Consider the following 8312-nt stretch of genomic DNA (forward strand, 5'->3'; position numbering starts at 1 on the left):
AAATGTTTAATAATCGTTTGTGTTTGTAGTTATTAGAATGACATATTTCAGGTATCATGCTGGTCCCGCTGCTTTGTCACGTGTTTCATTATCGTTTCTGTTTCCATTTATTAGAATGATATGTTTCAGAGCAACATGCTAGTCCTGCTGTTTTGTTACTCGTTTCACCATCATTTCTGTTTCTAGTTATTATAATGAGATTCTTCAGGGCAACATGCTGGTCCCGCTGCTTTTTCACGTGTTTCATTATCGTTTCTGTTTCTAGTTATTAAACAGTTATTTCAGGACAAAATGCTTGTCCTGCTATTTTATTACATTTTTAATAATCGTTTGTGTTTGTAGTTATTAGAATAACATATTTGAGTGCAACATCCTGGTCCTTTTGTTTTATTACGTGTTTTATCATCATTTCTGCTTCCAGTTACTAAACTGAGCTATTTCAGGGCAACATGCTTGTTCTGCTGTTTTGTTACTCGTTTCACCATCGTTTGTGTTTCTAGTTATTAGAATAATATATTTTAGGACAACTTCCTGGTCCTGCTGTTATATTACATGTTTCAGCATCGTTTGTAACAAAACAGCAGAACAAGCATGTTGCCCCGGAATATCTCGGTTTAGTAACTAGAAACACTCGTTTCACCATCGTTTGGATTGGTGATTTTGATTGGTTATGTTTTATGTTTTGTTGTATAACATTCACCATAGAGAGTATTACTGTTTTACCCTGAGCGAATTATGTAAGTAATATATATATATATATATTTACCACAAACACATCTTTAAAGATACTCAAGACAGTCCGATAGTAGCTTCAGCTCTCAAGCAGCATGTTTATTTATTTCTAAACTTGGACCTCAATACATCATATAACTTCTCATGGAACACTAAAATCAAGGTGTAAAGCTTGATAGACCATGTAGATACACAAATGAAATAACAATAACCTGTGAGATTTTCTTGACAATAGTTAACCACGTCTCTGAAAGAGAGTTAGTACTTAATAACAAGTTGAACAAATGCAAGTGAAGCACACTACTTGGATTTAAATAGAAATAAAACAGTATATTTTAAGTTATGAATTTCCAATTTCCCAGCACAAATACCAAAGAGAAAATATGTAATAACGTAATAACGATTATACCTGCCGTAGCTCATTAGATTTGCTAGAATTTGATATATTTTGTAGAGAGAGCTAGAGCACTAACACATAATCCTTCTCTTTCTACAGTTGGCCCGGCATGGCCAGGTGGTTAAGGCGCTCGACTCACAATCTGAGGGTCGCGGGATCGAATCCCCGTCACACCAAACATGCTCGCCCTTTAAGCCGTGAGGGCGTTATAATGTGACGGTCAATTTCGTTGGTAAAAAAGTAGCCCAAGAGTTGACGGTGGGTGGTGATGACTAGCTGCCTTCCCTCTACACTGCTAAATTAGGGACGGCTAGCGCAGATAGCCCTCGTGTAGCTTTGCGCGAAATTCAAAAAACAAACAGTTTCTACAGTTACGCACAATATTTCTTAAATTTCCTGTTAAACACAATTTATTTTCAACTAAAATGAATAATAATTCGTCACTTTCATACAATCTTTAATAAGGATATTATTAAAAATATTTTAGTCTATATATATATATATATATAATAGGTTCACTCTAGCAGGACCACCTTAAATACACCCGTGAATGAAAACAAGAAGACCTTGTCCAGTTACACAAGAGGTTACACAGACACAGGATGTTCTGTGAATATCCTGCCAGAATTTGATGGATACCAAATAAAACGGGAGTTTATATGTGTTTATGTGATTTATAGTATTAAATTTAAATAAGTTACTATGTATTTTAGTTATTTATAGTACTAGACAGATTAATATGTAACATAAATATGTAAATAGTAAAAACTACATTGGCCAAATGTGATAAACTTTACATGTGACACTCCTGTCTCAGTGCTAAGTAGGCCTAGCCTCTAGAGGTGTTTTTAGGTTAAAGACCGAAAACACCGCTAAACGCAAGAGAACAAATAATGACCTGTGGAGAGAGAGAGGTCATAGAGGTTTATTGTGGTTTGTCCGTTGCTTATAATTTACACCAGTTAGTATTCATTGTAATTTGTATTGAAATAATTTAGCAACTCTTACAGTAGAAGTTATTGCATGATTGTTATGTGTCTCGTAATCGTTTGTATTATCAGTCAATAGAACAAGATATTTCATGTTCGTTCAGCTCTTTATTTACGGGTCCGACTGTAAATCTGCAGCACGAGATATTTCAATAAAATAACGTTAACCAGTTCTCCAGCACCTGGTATTTCAGAAGAATTACATTAACCAGTTCTCCAGCACTAGGTATTTCAGTAGTATTACGTTAGCCAGTTCTTTAGCACGAGGTATTTCAATGGAATAACGTTAGCCAGTTATTGAGCAGTAGGTATTTCAGTAGAATAACGTTAACTAGTTCACCAGTACGAGTTGTTTAAATAGAATAACGTTAACGAGTTCTCCAGTAAGAGATATATCTGTACAATAACGTTAACCAGTCCTCGGGCACGAGGTTTTTTTAATAGAACAAAGTTAACCAGTTCACCAGCACGAGGTATTTCAGTAGAATAACGTTAACCAGTTCACCAGCACGAGGTATTTCAGTAGAATAACGTTAACTCGTTCTACAGAAACAGGTATTTTAGTACAATAACGTTAACCAGTTCTCCAGTAGGAGGTATTTCAGTGGAATAACGTTAATTAATTTACCAGCACGAGATATTTCAGTAGAATATCGTTAATCAGTTATCCAGTAGGAGGTATTTCTCTAGAATAATGTTAACCAGTTCTCCAGCACGAGGTTTTTCAGTATAATAACGTTAACTAGTTCTCCAGCACGGGGTATTCTAGTATAATAACGTTAACCAGTTCTAAAGCACAAATATTTCAGTATAATAACGATAATCATTTCTCCAGCAATAGGTATTTCAGTAGAATAACGTTAACCAGTTCTACAGTAACAGATATTTTAGTAGAATAACGTTAACCAGTTCTATAGTAACAGATATTTTAGTAGAATAACGTTAACCAGTTCTATAGTAACAGATATTTTAGTAGAATAACGTTAACCAGTTCACCAGTACGAGTTATTTCAATAGAATAATGTTAATTAGTTGTGCAGCAAGAGATATTTCAGTAGAATAACGTTAACCAGTCCTCGGGCACTAGGTTTTTTAATAGAACAAAGTTAACCAGTTCACCAGTACGAGGTATTTCAGTAGAATAACGTTAACCAGTTCACTAGCAAGAGGTATTTAAATAGCATGACGTTAACTAATTCACCAGCAATAGGTATTTCAGTAGAATAACGTTAACCACTTCTCCAGCACGAGGTATTTTAATTAAATAAGGTTAAACAGTTCTCTAGAAGGAGGTATTTCAGCAAAATAACGCCAACCAGTTCTGTAGCACGAGATATTTCAATAGAACAGCATCGGTCAGTTCACTAGCACGAGGTATTTCGCTAGAATAATATTAAACAGTTCTCCATCACGAGGTATTTCAATAGAATAATGTTAACCAGTTCTTCATCACGACGTATTTTAATAGAATAACGTTGAATAGTCTGCAGCAAGTGGTATTTCAGTAGAATATCGTTAACCAGTTCACCACTACTAGGTATTTTAGTAGAATATCGTTATCTAGCTCACCAGCACGAGATATTTCAGTAGAATAACATTAACCAGTTTTTCAGCAAGTGATATTTCAGTAGAATAACGTTAAACAGTCTTCGAGAACGAGATTTGCCAATAAAACACCGTTAACCAGTTCAGAAGCTAGAGGTATTTCACTAATATAACATTAATCAGTTCTTGAGCAGGAGGCATTTCAGTATAATAACGTTAACCAGTTCTCCAGTACGAGGTATTTCAGTAGAAAACGTTAACCAGTTCACCAGCATGAAATATTTCAGTAATATAACGTTAATCAGTCCTAGAACAGGGGATATTGAACTAGAATAACGTTATAACTAATTCTCCAGCATGATCTATTTTAGCAAAATAACGTCATCCATTTCTTGAGTACGATGTATTTTAGTAGAATAATGTTAGCCAGTTATCTAGCAGGAGGTATTTCAGTAGAATAAGGTTAATCAGATATTCGGAGAAACAACGTTAACCAGTCCTGCATAAAGAGGTATTTCAGTAGAATAAGGTTAATTAGATATTCGGAGAAATAACGTTCACCAGTCCTGCATAAGGAGGTATTTCAGTAGAATAAGGTTAATCAGATATTCGGAGAAATAACGTTCACCAGTCCTGCATAAGGAGGTATTTCAGTAGAATAAGGTTAATCAGATATTCGGAGAAATAACGTTAACCAGTCCTGCATAAGGAGGTATTTCAGTAGAATAACGTTAACCCAATATTCAGAGGAATGATGGAATAGCTGTCAATTGTTTTCCATCAGCTTCAGTTATTCTAAGTTTATCAAAGTTTTCTTGACCTTGTCATACCATCCATCTACTTTTTCTTTCTCTTGGTAAGTGACGTTTTCTTTTTTGCACTGTTTCTGAACTATTTTTCGTTTTATTCAGAATTTTTATTCATCAATTATTTCATAGATGGTGTTAAATTGATGCTGTAAGCATGCTACCTTTTAATTCGAATGTTAACCAATACCTGCTTTAATCTATAATGGTATTGAAAGAAATTACTGTGAATATGATAATTAACCTTTAAAAAATAACACAAAATCTTAATTCGACTGAGATTTGAACGAGATAGTTTGAAAGGAGAGTTGAACACTGTAACTAACGTAGCTACCTTGAGAGCTAGGTTTTGAAATCCAATGTTCATGAATATTAATTTAAGTTATAATGGTATTTATGTTTTACGAATATTAAAAGAGTTCGCTATAAACACGATCACTTATTATATATAACCCGAACTGTAGTAATATTTGAACGTGAAAATTCTGCTTGAGTCCCAGGCGCTATAACCAATGAGGTAATTTGAGCGTTACCAACAGACCGTGGCTTATATGTATGTATATTTATACACTAGCTTTGCCTGACTCGTGAAAACAAATATTAGTATCATTCCAAAGTTTGTGACTTTTATATAAATTTACGAAAATCATATCAAACTGTTATATTTTTTTAGTTTTCAGTTTATTCTTCAATTTATGACTATACCACAAATACATCGGTATTTTACACCTATCAGAACGTATTTTTCTAATTACGTCATATAACCTCTGAGATTTTATGTAGGGTCTGGAATCTTTATAGTAAGTGTGTGTGATTCGTTGATGATAAATTTCAACGATAAACAAACAGCACACGATCCACTTGTTTTACAATAATATATTAAAATAAGTCAAATCTATATACAAATGTTCTTTATACTGTTGATTACCACAGTTGTATCCAGAGCTTTAAATAATCGTCTCTTTAGAACAATGGTCATTTCAGGCCAGTTTTTGTTTATTTTATTAACATTACAAACCCAGGTATAATTTTTTAAAAAGATAAAAAACCTAAAAACAAACATTTATGTTTTTAACACTTACCATTAAAGCGAAGGATGTGGTTGTTTTTTCTGGCACGATTGAGCAATATGTGGTACCATTTTTGTCAATTTTAAAGAAAGAAAATACTGGCGAGTCTATGTAAGTAGAGGGTGAGTCTATAAGTATGGAGAGTAGTTTTTATATGTACACGTGGAAAGCTCAGATAAAGCTTTTAACAAATTTTATGATTTTATATAAATAATTGTGTCGTGTACCATTTACATTAGCTCCACGTACCACAGTTTGAGAATCCCTTCTTTAGAACACAATTGATATAACCGAAAAATTACGGTTTAAACGCCGAAAGAAGATGAAGCACTCAAACCAATAGACAAGGTTTATCTTAAAAATTCTATCACAAAGTTTAAGTCTAAAAATTAATTTCAAGTACCATCATTAGTTAAGACTAATAGTAATGCGTTTGGAAACAATATTCTTCTTTTTTGTTTTTACTAATTTTGAATACTTTTGCTTTAAGACGATTATGTTTCATTTGAACAGTAACGTATTTAAATGAATGAAATCTGCTGTGTAATATATGCGGAAATAAATTTTCTCTAAGGTTTTTAATTAACACTGTTGTATTTCAGTCAACGGTTTAGAATTCTGAGAACAAGTTCGAACAACAGTACTGACTCACGTATTTAATTTCGTTTCACCATTCTACGAGTAGGTATCGTCACAGCGTGTTGTAATAGCGGGACATTGGTTCCTGTTAATTATTTATCTGAGTACAAAGTCATTTATTTCGAAACTAAAAACGAGTCTCGGCCACTTCCTACAGAGAACCGGTCGCAACAAAACACGTGGCTAACGATTAGTTATTGCAAACCTGCTTTGACTGTATTGCTGAAAAAGTTGTGAACGTGAATCTGTTCTCTCCTTCCTGTGCCTGTTTACCTTTGTACAACTTGACTTTATGCCAGGCTAGCCTGGAGGCCCAAGGTCAAATGTAGAATAATGAGTTTATGTACACACTTCATACCCACCTGACATCAAAGTTTCTAGAAGCGTCATGATTCAAGTAAACCACGTGACTACCAGTTACCATAAAAGAGCACGAGATTGAGAGTTCAGAAGTCTCTGTGTTTGTTACTTATGGGTTTACAGTTCTGATTACTAGGTAGGTCTTCCATTATTTTTGCTATAGCAAGTAATTAACTGGTCTTAATTATTTTAAAGTAAATGAGAGGGAACGTTTACCAACTACGTAGCTTTATCGTATGTGAGAGAGAGAGAGAGCTGTTTTAAGGTAAATTTACTGAAAATGACATCTATATAACTTTAACTGATATACTGTGTTGTTTATTTGGTCACAACGTGATAGTTGGTTTATACGGACAGGACTGCTATATGATACTAGACCACCCGTGACTCGTTGGGTCACCCACTATTCAATTCAATATTGCACCGAATTGAAGGTTTATTTTGAGATATTTCAATCCATTCGTGTTATTCATAATTCGAGAAAAGATATTTGATTGTTGATCGGGAGTAAAAGGAAAGACCATTTCATTTTCGTAGAAGATGGGAACATTGACAAGGAAATAGATTTGAACGAAGTTTCGTAAAGAGCGCGAACGGTAGTGTGATTTAAAATTACTCATGCTAGAAATTTTCATAAAAGTGACCCGAAAAACGGCGCTAACTCGGTAACCCGTGGCACGAATTTAACGAAACTTGTTTTATTTTGTTTCTATTCTCATTTCATTACAAATATGGCGCTATTATACGCCGTTTTTGCTGTATTTAATTACAGACAAGCAAAACAAAAAAAACAAAAAAAAAAAAAAACAAATCTCAGAGTTTTAGTAGTATATAGATTGTTTATTTCGTCACAATGTGGTAATTGGTTTTAAAGACCAAATTGGTACATGATATTGTTTATTTCGTCACAACGTGATAACGAGATTTGTACAACTCTAACTGATATATAATATTATATAATTTCTTGCACCTTTATATATATCATTCAGCCGAATCTAACACTGTTGGCTAAAATTCAACCCTATTCTGTTTTTACTGAAATTAACTGTAAGGTTGTTTATCCTTGATAAATTTTATCCACTCGGGAACTAGCTTATCTGACGACGTTTTTCATTTTTGTCGGTTTTCCTTGACTTAGTTCCAAATATGTACAATACTTTCCCCTTTGAAAGATTTCCTGTTAACTTAAGGGTTAAGTTGTATCTATAATCAAGCGTCACTTTTAACTTTTTTTTTGTACTTGTTACGTAAGCACTTGCTTTCATATGACAAAAAGAAGGCTAAGATACTTGTTAACCTTCACATTAAATTATGCAGAGGAAGTTACAAAATAGTAATATATTTTTTGTTTCTAAAATCCACGAATAAATATATAGCTGGCCTCATTAAAATGAAATGTATGATTTACTAAACCCTTAGTACAAGGTATCATTAAAGCCCAAGATTTACCAGGCTTTCAGTACTGGGTATTATTAAAGCCCAAGGTTATTTTATGGAATCGTTACAGGAAGTTTTTAAGGTTGTTTATTATATGGTGCAGCCTTGTGATAGAAACTGGTTTATTTGTAACTGTGTAACTACTACATAGTTTTCACTCATAAAAGAGTTCTTAACACGATCATTCTAAGCCGTTTGTAGCAGCCGTATAATTAGGTTCTTTTTCAAATAAATGCTTACACTGTCTATCAGAGGAAAATCTTAAAATACTATTGCGTATGTACTTGTTTGTTAATTTCCCGTAGAAATTCTTCCGAGAAACTTCAGCGATACAAGT

General features: G+C 33.6%; 1 protein-coding gene across 1 annotated transcript in view; it reads left to right on the forward strand.

Moving 5' to 3' along the window:
• Positions 1-6388: 6388 nt before the first annotated feature.
• LOC106474982 overlaps positions 6389-8312 on the forward strand; it is a 6531-nt gene continuing 4607 nt past the window's right edge. Inside the window, exon 1 of the mRNA XM_013935680.2 lies at positions 6389-6674. The gene's annotated coding sequence lies outside the window, so the exon portion shown is untranslated. The remainder of the gene's footprint in view (positions 6675-8312) is intronic.

Source organism: Limulus polyphemus, unplaced genomic scaffold, assembly GCF_000517525.1.
Source record: "Limulus polyphemus unplaced genomic scaffold, Limulus_polyphemus-2.1.2 Scaffold7935, whole genome shotgun sequence".
Taxonomy (NCBI): Eukaryota; Metazoa; Arthropoda; class Merostomata; order Xiphosura; family Limulidae; genus Limulus; species Limulus polyphemus.